This window comes from Podarcis filfolensis (genome assembly GCF_964270895.1).
Source record: "Podarcis filfolensis genome assembly, chromosome: 2".
NCBI lineage: Eukaryota > Metazoa > Chordata > Lepidosauria > Squamata > Lacertidae > Podarcis > Podarcis filfolensis.
The window spans coordinates 75,483,059-75,498,988 of NC_139605.1; the positions used below are offsets into that span (position 1 = coordinate 75,483,059).

At 40.1% G+C, this 15,930-nt stretch overlaps 1 protein-coding gene and 1 long non-coding RNA gene across 5 annotated transcripts in view; one reads left to right on the top strand and one right to left on the bottom strand.

Moving 5' to 3' along the window:
* The window catches only part of KCNIP1 (potassium voltage-gated channel interacting protein 1), a 556,014-nt gene that overhangs the window by 343,321 nt on the left and 196,763 nt on the right, over positions 1-15,930 (bottom strand). The gene's annotated exons all lie outside the window — the stretch shown is intronic.
* LOC310755162 overlaps positions 7,986-15,930 on the top strand; it is a 63,168-nt gene continuing 55,223 nt past the window's right edge. Inside the window, exon 1 of the long non-coding RNA XR_014544196.1 lies at positions 7,986-8,589. This is a non-coding gene — a long non-coding RNA (uncharacterized lncRNA). The remainder of the gene's footprint in view (positions 8,590-15,930) is intronic.

The following is a 15,930-nucleotide window of genomic DNA, read 5'->3' on the forward strand; positions in this document are numbered from 1 at the left end:
ACATTATGATACATGCATATTTTAAGATGTGACAAACTTCTGAATGAATGTATTTAGAAGATAAAAATCTATCTCATTATTTAAAGACACACAAACACACACACCCCTTGCTAGATCCTTCAAAGACAAACCTATATTGGTGACAACTTCCTGTTTGGCTCTTGACTATACCTTATTTGAAACAGTAAACAAGGCTCACCTATAGGCTATGAACTTGTTTCTCCCATAAAAGACGATGAATGTATCCTCAAGTTGGATAATTCAGTGACTGCAGGCAATAACCAATGGAAAGCTCCTGTGGCATGAATGGCAAGAGATTTTCTCTAAGAATGCATCTCTTCCCAAAGCTACACAGTAGCCCAAGAGAATGGGAAAAGTCATAATGAAACACAAAATCATCTTCTCTGGAGGATAAAGAAATACACACATCTCTACTTCATAAAGATGAGTATCCAGAAACAGGGGCTCTAAGACACAAATATGCAGTTAATCACCAAGCTACAAAGCACAGAGAGGATAAAAGAAACCCCTTAGTGCTGAACTCATCTCCAGATGGATGCTGCCCATTTAATGCAGTTCTCAGTGTACAATTCATCAAGACTGTGGCTGCATCTGACCTCAATTACTATGTTCCCTTCACAAGTTATTTTTGAAACAGACTATTCTACACTTCAGATGAAGCCATGCACAAAAGGCTAATAATAATGGCTAGGATTTATATAATCCAGAAAGTATCTAAAGTGACTTTTCAAAGTCGGGAAAATCTTTTCCCAACTCTGAATGTACAAATGAAGATACTCTGAAGATTTGAATCCACTAATTTATTTGACATAAATACCAGTTACATGATTTACCTGTTTCCAAGATTTACCTGGAAATGCCACATACAAATTACTTGTGTGCATCAAATATGCAGAGTCCTCTGACATATTCTCAGTCATTTTCGCATTGTGAACAACGTCCCTCCCAGCATATGCAGTTTTTACATACTATCCAAGATTTGGAAGTGATCTTCATATAACAACATAGTCATTGCTGTCTTTGAATTGCATGAGAAAGGGCAACACCACTGAAAGCCCTAAACAACCATCTTGTTCTGACAAAGTTTGGAGTCCCTCTATTTAGTCTCTCATCCTAAGCTTCTCCTGAAAGGGCCAACCAACTGGCCTGGAAGTAAATACTTCTCCTTTCTGTGGCAGTCTGCTCAATGTGCTCTCGTGCATTGTTGATTAAGTGCAGTGGAGGTACTTGGTTGTGCAGGTGGACTGGACTGGGGGGAGGCATTCGTGAGGGTCCTGGCTTAGATTGTGCAAGCTCTTGAACATTAACCTCAAGTTCAATGTCAGGATCTTGGACCAATTCCTCAACTAGTGGTACACAGAAGCCCTGGACTCGGCAAAGTCATCCTCCTCCTACTTTGAGCTTAAGGCTGAGACCATGACAATTATCAATCCAATTATCAATTGTGTATCTGAAGAAGTGTGCATGCACACGAAAACTCATACCAATAACAAACTTAGTTGGTCTCTAAGGTGCTACTGGAAGGAATTCTTTTATTTTTTGTTTCAATTATCAATCCAGTTCATGAAACAGGAAGTGGATAGTCACCATACTTACAAGCTTCCAGATAGCTTCAGTATGGCAGAAGACTTGAATTACCCAGGAAAAAAATGGGAAACTCAGCCCTGGAGCTGGGAGTGAAACGTCCTTTCACTGCCAAATCATTCTGATCCTGACTGTGAATATAAAGCCCTATTCTGATCAACTAAATGTTCAAACTCATCAGGATGTCAGTTTCTGGAGAAACCCACAATTAAATCCTTTATATTGATTACATACATCATTCTCAACAGCATGACCTATATAACATTATTTCAATTTGAATGTGCACTTCAGCATCAAAAAGAGGAACCAAGAAGATTGTAGGAAGTGTCTTACCAGTATCCAGTGCTTTTTATCTAGAATAGGTGCCAGTACTCGCCATGAAGTTGGTACAGTAAGTGTCACACTTTTTAACAACAACAAAAAGAGTAGCCAGTCCTGCATACCCTTAAGTACCCCCTGAAAAAAGACTGCTAGTACCTAAGAACCCTCCCTCTGACTGGATCAGTTCACAGGTCCATCTAGCTGAGCATCGCACAGTATCAAGTCAGATGCGTCTGGGAAACCCACACACAGGGCATGAAGGCAGTAGCCCTTTCCTACTATTATATATTGTTATATAACTATGATATAGTTATATCCAGTCTTTCTATAAAACCTCTTAAAAATCTATAAGAAGAGTAAAAATATACAAAGTATAGTAAAGCAACAAGAAAAACAAACTTCAATGAAAATAGCCTAAAAATTAAAGTCTAAATCTCATTAAAATATATCCCAAGTATGAGTGCAACACAGATTTTTATAGCGACATTATAATAATATTTGGAGTTGTATTTCTTAATTTCTTTTTAATAACCCCCTAGCATAGAATTCACCTTTTCCATAGCTGCTGTTAGGGATATGTGAATCTGTCAATTTCTGCTCTGTGTCACTTTCTCACGTTTTTATCCATAATTTCTTTCATTTTTCACAGTAAACTGTGATTTTTTAAAAAGAAAGAAAGCTAAAGATATATATTTTACTATCTACTTAAATCTGTATTTTCTCTTAAAACATGTACTTAAATGAGTGTTTTGATCCTGCTGGAAAATGTATTGCATGTTTAGAGATGGAGTTACCCAGTGGATTGTAAAATTCTGGTCTGCACATGAGATCATGTCATTTCATATTGGAATTTGAAAAGACTGGAATCCTCAAGTATCCCAAAATGTTGTATGATGGTTCTACATCTTCAGTGACATATTCACTACAACCCCAGGATTTCTTTCTTGGTTAGAGAAAATGATGTCAACTCAAGTAGGTCCTCTAGTCACCATGGGCCCTAGCAACTGGCCATCCAGAATCTATGTGACTAATCCAGGGATAGCCAGCATGGTGTCACCCAAATGTTATAAACTGCAAATCTCATTATCCCTAGCAATTGTCAATGATGATACAACATTTGGATGACACCATGTTGGCTACTTGTGGACTAATCAAATCAACCATCGTCTTCACTAGTTATACATTAGCAAAATGTCCTACCCTTGCAGGAAAACACAGAGATATAGAAATGAACCCATCTCCATTCAACTCCCCACCTCTCTAAAAAACATGGCAGGCAAGAGTTGTCACATGCATGCTTCTTTCTGTTGGCAGGGAACACCTTGGTTGCAATCCTTGAGCTGCAATACAAGGGGAGAATTGTGTTGTTAGGAGGAAATGAGTTGAATTGCAGCTTTGGAAAAGAGGGATTCTGGTGCTTTCTCCTTCTCTGAAGCAACCTCAGTGGGAAGAGAAATTTACTCAGACACATGATTTCATTTGGCAGGGCTGCTACTGAGTTCAAAACATTTTCCAACAACCATTTGTGGGGCAAGGATAATAAGCTACCCCTTTCCCTCTGAAACAATTGCAGGAGGGAAGGCAAAAAATGAGTCCTAGTGACAGTCCAGTCCTTGATTTACATCCCCTGCAATGGCTGTCTGCAGAGTGAAGGAAGGCTGAACCTTCTCTTCCCCTCCAGAGCATTCACAAGGGCAAGAGATTATCCCTCACAAATGCCATGGTGTAGATACACTTGTCCTGATAGAATACTCCCTCATGCTGAATTTGAAAGAGGAATGCACACCGATATATAAAATTAAGGCCAGACAGCAACCGAACTCATTCTGCAGCAACTGGAGTAAGCAGCAGGCATGGTGTTCTTGTTGCTAAGCATTATGCTCTTTTCTGGCATCCAGTATTCCTTGATTTACTTGGTTTCTTTTGCAACAAGGGCTTTATTTCAAGTACACTTCCTGCTCTCATAAATAAATTGCTAGCTGCCCAAATGTAATGAAGAGCTGGAAGAAAGCATTTTGTGCCATTAAAAAAGAAAAGAAAAAAAGAAAAGAAGGCTGGTATTTTCATCCATCCAAAAGGACAGCCTAGCTCATTGGAACATCTGCCTGCACTATTTCCGTTCAGACACAGTCTATCCTTTATCCAATAAAGTGCACTGTCAGCGGCCAGTACCATCACATCTTAATTTTGTGGTTTGCTCTCAGATTCTTCCTCATGCTGTTAGCTGACACCCTATTACCTTTATGCTTACCAGCATGGCAATTTACAAGAGTCTTCGGCAATATCTTTCAGGCCTCCTCCACACCCTGGCCCCACTTTAAACTAGTTATCCAAAGGACACCAACGCAGAGAAACTGAGAAGAGACTTTTTTTGCAGGAGTCCCCATGGCAATGCTATCGATTGAAGAAGTGCAATTTTTCTCCCCTCTATGAAATATAACAATGTCTCGACAGCACAGCTCAGAGAAATCACCCATTATAGGCAGCTGCACAAGAAAAAGCTGAGTAGGTCAGGTAATGAGGGATAATGATAGGTAGTAAGTTCAGCGTCTAGGCAAGCGAGTAGCCCAAGTAATGTTCTTAAAGATTTTTTTTTTTAAAAAAAAAGACAATCGCTACACACCAAGAAAATTGACTAGGCAGCAGAGTACACAAAAGAGGGGAAAATTTATTGTATTATTATTTTCACTCTGCATCCTAAAAAGTACTGTACATTACAGAACCTTACAATGTACCAAGTACTCAAACAAGACTTACTAAATCATGTACAAATACAATGCATGACCATCCTGGTAGATTGACATTTCCCCATAACAGTTAAATGGGAGTGTTTTTATGTTCAGTTAGTTATTAGGGGCACTGAAAATGAACTTTCCCTCCCTCTCACACAGGATCATACTCAACCCTCTTCCCTTTTGTGATGTTTCCCTCCCCACCCTCACATTTTATTTTTTAAAGGTGTGCAGGGGTGATTTGAGCGAAAATTGGGGGAGTCATGATGATAAGAAATGGATATTGAAACTGTGGGTCTTTATATTGGGTGATATCCCAACATCAGCTGACATACATCCAGCCCCCAAACAGTTCAGTGCTTAATTTGTATGACTTTAATTTGTTCGATTTGCATCATACTGCAGAATATGCTACGGCTTTTTAAATGAGTCAGGTGTGTGACTACTCAAACAAAGCTTGTCTTAGAGATAGAAAAGAGTCATGCTTTCACCTTTTCTCCCTAGAAATAATTTTTATGCAAGTATAATTTATAAATGAATTAAAAAAGAGATGTAGGCATGTAAAAGCTCCAGGAATGCTGAAACATGGCACAATCATAAGCTAAGCTTGGTAAATAAACCATGTTCGGGGGGGGGTGTTACCAATGAGCAGCACAGCAAACACTAAATTGTGTTTTTGCTTTGGCATGCGTGTTATTTATTAGCAAATCCTCCTTTCTTCATGCCCTAGCCTGTTATTTAAAATGTAGATTTTATTTAAGAGCTGGGGAATCCTGTAAGTTCAGAATGACAGTGCATGTATAGAAGTTCACTGGTGAGGATAAATTACATGAAAATTTCCAGAAGAAATCTCTCAGGCACTTGGGAATTGGCTGTTGCTGGCTAACCAATGTAACAAAAAATGTGTCAGTGCTCTGAAATGAGAAAATTAATACCTTTTTCTAGCTTATGTTTTCAGTGAACTTTTCCATTTAGTCTCATTAAAGAGGCAGCACAATATATGTCGTCCAGTTTTATACAACATGAGGCTGAACATGCAGCAGCTTCCTACCATACAGACTTTATCCATTTTGTTCATGGCATGGAGCACACACAGGGGGAGTTCTGTTGTGTAAGCAGATGTTCTGCTCACACAGCTGAATACCACCCTCGTTCGCTAGTCTGCAGTCATAAGCATACTGATATGGCAGGAAGTCTCTGTGAAATTAGTGGGAGTTTCTTCAGTTCTCCGGAGCAAACATGGAAAGAAACAGCCTGTCACTGCAGTAAAATAGTGATAGCAACCTCAAGGGTCTTAATCAAAATAACAATTACATTGTCTGTATTCAGGGCTGTTAAAGAACACATACTACTTACTGCCGTCTACGGCAAAGACTGCTTTTCAGGTTCTCCTAATGTTTGAGCTCCACTCCTAGGCTCACTTCGTAACATGTCGTGGAGGGAGTTAAAAGTCATTTTCACAGATACACTTCCTCACAACCTTCTGTGGATACCTTCCAATTTGAAAAAGAAAAAAACCCTTTTCCTGGATACTGCAAGGCAAGAGGATATCAGCAAACCCAAGCTACAAGGCAAAAGGATATCAGCTTAGCTAAAAGATATCAGCAAACCTCTATTCCCTTTCAAGTTTGACATTATTCAGTGGAGCTAAGTAAGGCCCTAGCTGAGACAAATCTTTATGTGAAGGATTCAGCCTTTCTAACATCAGGCAATCACATTTGGGGATTAAAATGCCCCCAGGGTTTCTCTATTTCCATCTAAGTCAGCAGTTGAGCAGAGATCTGTGCATTTTAGTCCCCTATATATAACCTATTACTACACATTCATTACATCAAGGATGTGCCAGGTGATGTATCAAACAAGAATATTCCATGGTGCCTCCCACAGGGTTTATAATCTACACACATTTAAAGGTCACGAAGGCGATTTGAGTCTACAGAAGCCAATTCAGAAAACCAATAGCCTCTACTGCAGGCATAGGCTGAAGCAAGAACCATATAAAAACATCAGGTTTGATAGGGTTGCCATATGTCCAGGGATGGGCTATTTCTATTTTTTTAAAAAATACATATATAAGAAAAGCCCCAAAACGAATGGTTTTTCTGCAAGATGTTCCCAAGAAAACCTCAACAACTTTTCAGTTTTGGGAATAAGGCAACCCTAGAGCAAATTCACTGCAGATGCATCACCGTGTTATATTATACTATAGTGTATAATAGAATCACATTTCCTTCCTCAACCACACACATATGAGCATATTTGCAGGTAGTGCACATGGTCATTAAAAGGAATGGGGTGTGTGTCTGTAAAAACCTCTCACATCCTCCTCTAGTGCCACTCCACAGCTTAATCAAGGACTCATATTCCTTTACCAACTGGAAGAGGTGGACAGATCCCCCAGTCCCTTTAGTGATCTTATGCACTATCTGCATGAATGTGTATGCATGTGGTGATCTGGATCAAACTCCTTATATCAATTGAATTTAGCAATTAGGTCAATGGTAGAGGAAAGATCTAGTGTAGGGGTAGCCATATGGTACCCTCCAGACTCTATTGGGCTGCCAACTGTCAGAGATGATGGGAGTTTCAGTCCAACAACATCTGAAGGGGGCTACATTGGTTTCACTTGTCTTCTTACTTTCCTACCTTCCTTTTTTTAATTTGATTTTTTAAAATTCATTTTCAATTACAGTGGTACCTCGGGTTAAGTACTAAATTCGTTCCGGAGGTCCGTTCTTAACCTGAAACTGTTCTTAACCTAAAGCACCACTTTAGCTAATGGGGCCTCCTGCTGCCGCTGCGCCACCGGAGCACGATTTCTGTTCTCATCCTGAAGCAAAGTTCTTAACCTGAAGCACTAATTCTGGGTTAGCAGAGTCTGTAACCTGAAGCGTATGTTACCCGAGGTACCACTGTACAGTCCAATAGCCTCATTATAACAATATCAATTTATAATACAATTATGAATGCCAATCATTCAAATGCTGAATTATATAATTTAGTTAAAGTGGGGACTGCCTCCATTAAGGCAGAGCAGAACCGGAAGCCTACTTTCCTACCTCCCTAATGTCCCAAGTAGTCCCCATAAAGTTTCTTTACTACAGTGGCTCCACAGTCATTTGACTATGAGACAGTCAAAATCATCTAAAATGCTTTAATTGCCCACAGATTTATTGTTAAGATTTTTAGTGCCAACACAGTGACAGGATTTTATATCATTATTTCCAGACTCAGCATTTCATAGGAGCTGGAGAATTGTGAATCATGAAGAAAAGCTGTTACATTTGTATTTTGCCTATTCACACTTTACCTCATCACAGCTGTCTATTGCAAGCTGTGAAATGCCCTCTTCTCAAATAGCAGTCCACATAACACTTAAGATCTCCTGCTAGATGTGCAGGTGACCAGATCTAGAATTTTAGAAAAGTCAGAATTTTAGGGTAATGGGGAGTTCTAAGTGAGCAGCTTGCTGTCATAGACAAATATGTCAGTCTCTCAAATGTCTACCGTTTGCAGTTAATGGTGTCATTCAAATATAAAGAGAAGATTTTCATTTCATTTCAGCATATGCATTCATCAACATAATTAGCTCTCTTCAGTTGTTCTGACCCTCATGCAATAGGGGAGGGCAGGAACAAATGTTCTAACTCTGATGTTCCTATTAGCCTTTACGAGTTGGAGGGATAGCTTCTGTAGCAGAGAGCCATTTATACTTATATAGGCTCCACACATGAACCCAGATCTTCCAAGGTTCTAAATCACACAACAAACCTACACATGTAGAACAGACTGTCCTACAGAATTCCAGCCTCCAGCACATGGAAGACTGCAGGAGCAGTAATAGTGACACAAGCACAGGAAAGGGGCCGGTCAACTGATAATAACTGCAAGTGGGAGAATGCCTGAAGAGTGTCATTGTCTGAATATGCAGGTGAGCTTCTGGAATTGTGGTTATTCATAAGATAGGTCCTGTATTGTTGGATAATGAACATGTTTAAAAGAAGCATATCCTCAGATATGCAGATGACACAACCTTGATGGCAGAAAGTGAGAAACCTAAAGAACCTTTTAATGAGGGTGAAAGAGGAGAGCGCAAAATATGGTCTGAAGCTCAACATCAAAAAAACGAAGATCATGGCCACTGGTCCCATCACCTCCTGGCAAATAGAAGAGGAAGAAATGGAGGCAGTGAGAGATTTTACTTTCTTGGGCTCCATGATCACTGCAGATGGTGACAGCAGTCACGAAATTGAAAGACGCCTGTTTCTTGGGAGAAAAGCAATGACAAACCTAGGCAGCATCTTAAAAAGCCAAGACATCACCTTGCCAACAAAGGTCCATATAGTTAAAGCTATGGTTTTCCCAGTAGTGATGTATGGAAGTGAGAGCTGGACCATAAAGAAGGCTGATCGCCGAAGAATTGATGCTTTTGAATTATGGTGCTGGAGGAGACTCTTGAGAGTCCCACGGACTGCAAGAAGATCAAACCTATCCATTCTGAAGGAAATTAGCCCTGAGTGCTCACTGGAAGGACGGATCGTGAAGCTGAGGCTCCAATACTTTGGTCACCTCATGAGAAGAGAAGACTCCCTGGAAAAGACCCTGATGTTGGGAAAGATTGAGGGCACAAGGAGAAGGGGACGACAGAGGACAAGATGGTTGGACAGGGTTCTCGAAGCTACCAGTACGAGTTTGACCAAACTGCGGGAGTGCCTGGCATGCTCTGGTCCATGGCGTCACGAAGAGTCAGACACAACTAAACGACTAAACAACAACAATAAATCCTTTAGAAATTGAGGAAATTTGGCATTCCAAATGAATCAATACAAATAACTCAGTGCATATTGCATGATAACTAACATTCAGATTACCTTAAGCAATTCCTTCACAAACCTTGTTAGTAAGCTTTTACTGATAGCTTAGGCAGAATTAGTTTATATATTTTTTTAAATCTACATAATAGCTACGTAGTCATCAAGAAACTGACTTCCAGCACATGTTTAGAAACTCCAGATGTTAAATTAATGGTGCAAACAGAATTTAACTAGCAATATTCCTTTTATTTATGTAGTCTAATTTGTTTTCTTGCCTTTCCTATTTCCCCCTCCATTTTCTGAAATATATAGCTCACTGACTCAGTCTAGAAGGTATCCAGCGAGGAAGCTATTCCCATAATGATGTACAAAGAATGAATCATCGTTCTTTAGTCACTTCTTCCCTTTATTTGAAACCTCATTTGAATTCATGGTTATTTTTTATTTATTTAAATAATTATATTTGCGAGTTCATCACAAAGTCATGCAGTTAAATAACTGACAGTATAATGGCCCTTCTATCCCAATAGACAAAGCATACTAAAATTAAGAAAGGAAATTTTCTCCACAGTGTATTTTGCCCTAAGGCTTCCCAATGTTGTCTCCACAGGAAAAGTATGCATGGACCAAACTATGGATTTTTTACTTTAGTTTAACTCTAGCTTGTTTTTACATCTTAGCCAAACCAGGCTTACAAACTATCTCTGGGGCCAACAAACCAACATCTGAAACCATGGGTATTATGTTCCTGATGTTATCCCACCAGAACATAAAATAGCCATTCCAAAAATGGGTTGCACCCAAGCAGTGCATCCAAGTCTCAGTGACATGGGAGAGACTGGCAGGGAGATGGGAGGTGACAAGCAGAAGGTAGAAGTCTGTGCTGTGGGAATTGACAAAGGAGGAAGGCAAACTTTGCTTTCTGAGGACTGGGCAGGGGGAACATTACAGAACTAGGAGTCGGATTGAATCATCCAGTGTGGTGTAGTGGTTAAGAGCAGTGGACTTGTAATCTGGTGAACTGGGTTCGATTCCCTGCTCCTCCACATGCAGCTGCTGGGTGACTTTGGGCTAGTCACACTTCTCTGAAGTCTCTCAGCCCCACTCACCTCACAGAGTGTTTGTTGTGGGGGAGGAAGGGAAAGGAGAATGTTAGACGCTTTGAGACTCCGTAGGGTAGTGATAAAGTGGGATATGAAATGCAAACTCTTCTTCTTCTTCTTCTTGAGCTGGTAAATGGACATACTGAAAGGGATTGAAAAGATGCTGAGTAGGAAAAGGAATTTTTCACACATGGCTGCAAGTTGTGGGTCTCAGCTTCTACAAACTGTAGTTTGTTATTATGTCATGGCTTAATTCTAAATTGTTGCACCATTCTATCCCTGCTCCCCCACCTGGCTACAAAAATGTATGGAAAGCCTATCCCCCCTGCAAAAGAAAACGACTCACAATGATAGGGCTCTCCTGGTCGTCTCTTGCCCCACTTACTCTGCCTGGCAACAGGCTCCTTTCATAGTCCACTGAGAAGTTATCCCTTTCCAGATCAGCTGTCTGGGGAAAATATTTTTAAAGGAACCTTGGTGCTTCTATCCATATCTAATAAGGGATGTATGTTCAACGTAAGCATTTGTACAATTTAACCTAATTGTCTCCCTCTCAAAAACCACTCACTTTCCACTAAAATATTTCTGCAATAATCCACTCTCCCCTTTTTTCCTTTATTAATTACAATTTATTGAACGCTAATCATAATTTCATACAAGAGAAACTTGCACAAAAATATAAAATTATGTATTAGCTCTTCAAACAATCTATACAAAAAAGAAAAAGGGAGTAAACCTACCTATTTACAAGAATAGTGATATAATGTGAGATACACACACACACACACACACAAACAAACACACACACACACACACACACACACACACACACGTGTCTTATTAACATTCATGTCTTAAATATCTTCTGCTATAGTACCACATAATCAATCCCCCCACCAGTTTTTCCTGACTCTTTTTACTGAATTGCACCACTGGTCCTCATTTATGTAGAGCTCATTTATATACTCCTTGCTTTCTTAACATTATAGTTAGCTTGATAACCTTCAGCTGTTACCACAATTTCCTAATTAATTCTATTTTACTCTGCATGCCATCCACCTTTCAACATTTGACATTCTTGCTAGGGCAAGTTTATAGAAAAAATGTTCTTGATTTGCTGTTCAGTCAGATGTGCTGAAATGTGTATTCCACTGAACTTTGCTTTGTTGAAGTGATGTTGGCAGCCATTAACAACCATTGTTATGTACTAGTACTAGCACTAGGTGTGGCAGGCAACACCGCTGAGTTTCAGAAACCTTTTAAAAACATTGTTTTTTGTGAGAAGATGTCTTTTGGGAAAACTCTTTAAGCTCTGGCACAGATGTGACTTGCCTCAACTGAACTGGCCTTAGAGGCCTCAGAAATAGTACAGGTTTCCATCATCTCAGGAGGGGGTGTGGCAGTCAAAAGAAAAGCCAAAACACCTTCCTGATTCCACTGAGGTGCTTGCTCAGAATCAGTTTACACTACAATGACTTGGAAATTAACACTTGGCCTTCCATCTTCTGGCTCACCTAACTGAAACTCAACCCCTCTAGGCAGTGTTTTATTCCCCCTTACCTCACCTTCACCCTTTGGGGCATTCCCATGCACACTCACTTCTCCTCTAACTCTGGCTTTCAGTCTGCTCTATTAGCACTCACCACCAATATTACAATATGTACTTCGGACACCACCACCAGCACCCTCCATCATCTCCTGTGGGGCCTCCTAGACCTGCCCATCTTCTCAGCTGTGCTTTCTGCAATTAGGACTCAGATGCAGCAAGCAGCACCCCTCCCCCAAGTTTCTCTCCCTCAGGATGAAGACTCCAGCTGCAGCAATCAGAAACACACTTCCGTCTGTCCCCTGCCTCCTCTTCACAGGAAGATAGCAAGATCCATTATCTAAGAAGCTATATCACCCACTGCCGGGAGAATAAAAAACACTATAGCGCTATTATAAATCGCCATACCAGGCAGAGATCATACATACATAGCTAAATGTGAACTGCAACAGTGTAACAAGAATACAATCAAAAGACAAACGTGTTTCTTTGCCTCGTTCCTTAGTCCTTGCTGACACTCAGACCCACTCATACAAGTTTTTATATACAGTAGTACCTTGGTTTACGAACTTAATCCGTTCCAGAAGTCCGTTCTTAAACCAAAGCATTCTTAAACCAAGGTGTGCTTTCCTATAGCCACGGGGGACTCAATTTACAAATGGAACACACTCAACAGGAAGCGGAACATGTTCTGCTTCCAAGGCAAAGTTCACAAACCAAAACACCTATTTCCGGGTTTGCAGCGTTCTTAATCCAAGTTGTTCATAAACTAAGCTGTTCTTAAACCAAGGTATACACTGATATATGGGTTGATTTAGCCGTATCCTCCTCTTTCTACCCTAAGTTAGAAAGCTATTACTAGCACGTTTTTGTTTTGTTTTCCCAATCGCTCATGCTCAACCGCAAAGCTGTAGTACTGGAGAAAAAGTGTATCTTTACTCAAAGAGTGGCCAGAATGTGAAAGGAATTATGCTGAAGAGCTTTGAGAGGAAAAGGTTAATCCTTCATATGGAGTGTTTAGGAACAGGGGTAAGAAGGGAAGATTTAGGGAGGGGTAGGCTACCCAGTAGCCATCTCAATGTTGTGGTACTCAAGGTCTCTTCAGCCCCAGGTAGCATGGCCAGTGGTCAAGGATGACAGATGTTGTAGACCAGGAATGTATGGAGGACCACATGTTCCCCCCCTTCCTTCAGACTTTTTGTTGTTGCTGCACGCTGAGAGTTGTTGAAGATTTGAGGAGGAATGTTCATGTTCCCCATCCCATTTTTGCACTTGGACAATATTAAGAGAATTGGTGGTGTTTTGCCAGTGCTTGGGCACTGCAAAGGACTTTGTTCTCTCAAACTCCTGGGTGAATAACTTACTGCAATACCAAACAACCACCATTAGATAAAAATAATTGTGGTTTATTTGAACATCTGTGGGCCAGTTCCTGGCATGTTTAACAAACTTGGTATGGCCAAGTGAAGCCAAGTGCATTGATTTGCCTTTGCAACGCAAATTTAATATTTTTAGTAGAGAGGGGGCCAAAAATAGAGGTAGAATGATAATGTAGAAAATGTAGAAATCTAGATAAGAAAGATGGTCTTGTGAAAGTAAGTTTGCTTTTGGGGGCGGAATGGAGAAACAGATGGTATTGAAAACGGTAATTAATATAAACAGAAAAAATGACATTCTGCAACCATTCAGCTTTTGTAGATGAACTGCATTATACTTATTTTCCTATTACTTAATTTAAAAATGGAGTAGGCAAAGATTCCATCCTGGATAAAAATTGATCTTGCATTTTTATAAATGGCATAAACTGAGATGCTTCAGTGGTTTTGTTCCTTTGGCAAGCCTTCGTGACAGTTAAAAAAGACCCAAAGACTCTTGCCAGCCATCTAACAAGTGTGGAGAGCTTGAAAAGACAAGATCTTTCCTCACTTGCACCGAGGCCTGGATAAAGGCAGAAGAATCCTGCTGTCTCTTTCTAATCTCCTGTTGTGCGAGGAGTAGACAGTCATAGGTCTCTACAGTTTCTCTTCAGGAGGCAAGAGGCGCTCACACCTGGCAAGCTAATGGCTGCCTGGAGATACCTTTCTTTGCATCAGATTTTTTTGGGGGGATTCCTGAAGTTGGGGGTACTTCCATTTCCAGTGTCTTCTATCAAATTTATTTACTTCTTTAAAATCATTCCACTCCATATAGTAACTTCAAGTGCTCAAGGAACGTCACACACATTATTGCAGTAATCTTTACACAAACATTATAGCACAGTTCTATCATATAGTCACCGCTCCACATCAAACCCCTATCGCTCAAAACTGAAGTGTCTCTATGACAACACCTCCCATCAGAGAAGCTTTAAACTTTTCTGGTAGCTAGAAAGGGCAGCCTTTGCTCTCAGATGAAGGCTAAAGGTATTTGGAGATACCATGTGAATGCTTTAAATAGATGCCTGGATCATCCACTGGCTTATGGACTTCAGCCTTTCAGAATCTTCTGCAGCCATGCTCAAAAACAACAAAGCTTATAGTATAGTGACATGATCAGTAACTCCTGGCCTAAGCAACAAGCAGCTCTGGGAAAACAGAATTGGCACAGATGGCATAGGCAAAAGAAATAATAGAAAGGGTAAGGCTAGATAAGAATAAACTGTACAGTTGGAAGGAACACCAAGGATCATCTAGTCCAACCCCCTGCGATGCAGAAATCACAACCTTAGGGATCTCTTCAAAAGATGAATCTGGAAATACCCCAGAATAAATATATTTGAGCTATTTTTGAGTGAATGGAAGTGTATTGAGTGAGTAGAATCCCTACTTTATGGATTTTGATGTTTTATGTGTTTTTGTTTTATGTTGTGTATTATTTAACTTTGCTGTCAGATTTCCTTTGCAAACCACAGTGATATTTTATGGTGGGAAAAATAACATAAAAATAGTAAAGCTCCCTTGGCTGTTCCTGGTAATCCTTGCCAGTGGCCTCTCTATGCATGTCAGGAGTAGATTCTGCAACATGTTCTCCAATTCACTTGAGTATGGAAAGTGCTGAATGGATCCATTCCAGTTACTGTTCATCTTAATATCTGTCAGAGGCAACAGTACCATTCCCTACCTCTGTGGATATTGTGCCCTCAGTGTCAGTATACTTACAGAAAGACAACATGATTTCATGGCAGGTAGCCAATGGTCAATGTCTCCACTTAGGATGAATGGGGGATATTCAACTAAGACATGCTTAGAATTGATTCAATGAAATCAAGCTACTTAAATTATTTGAATAGAACTAATCTGAGTTAGACTAACTTTGGCTATCACCTAATATAGAGATAGGGAGCCTATGGCCCTCCAGATGGGACTCCAGTCCTCATCAGCCCAAGTCACCAGGGCCAATGGCTAGCAATGATGGCAGCAACATCTGGAGGACCACAGTTCTCAGCTCTTGCCCTAATATTAATGTTTACTGCCAGTTCTCACAATAAGGAAAACATAGTTATCTGGCACTACATTCTTCATTCAGTACTTATTTGGCAAGCATAGTTTTCTGAATATATCAGTGTATACATCAGTGTTCTCCTGTTATTACTTCAATAAATCATTTATTGTGTGGCACATGACATTTAACTAAAGGGTCAAGGTAAGATTATGAAAAAAAACTAATCACAGAAGAATCCCTGTGACCCAGAACTGTGTGATATTTGGTTGGGCTCATTAAAAAGTTGTGCAAAAAAGCCCTTCAACAGCTGAAATGATTGCAAGAGGGTTCTGTAGTTCAAACTGCATTGGTTAATATTGTAAGGGAGATTTTCAAATAATAAAAACCAG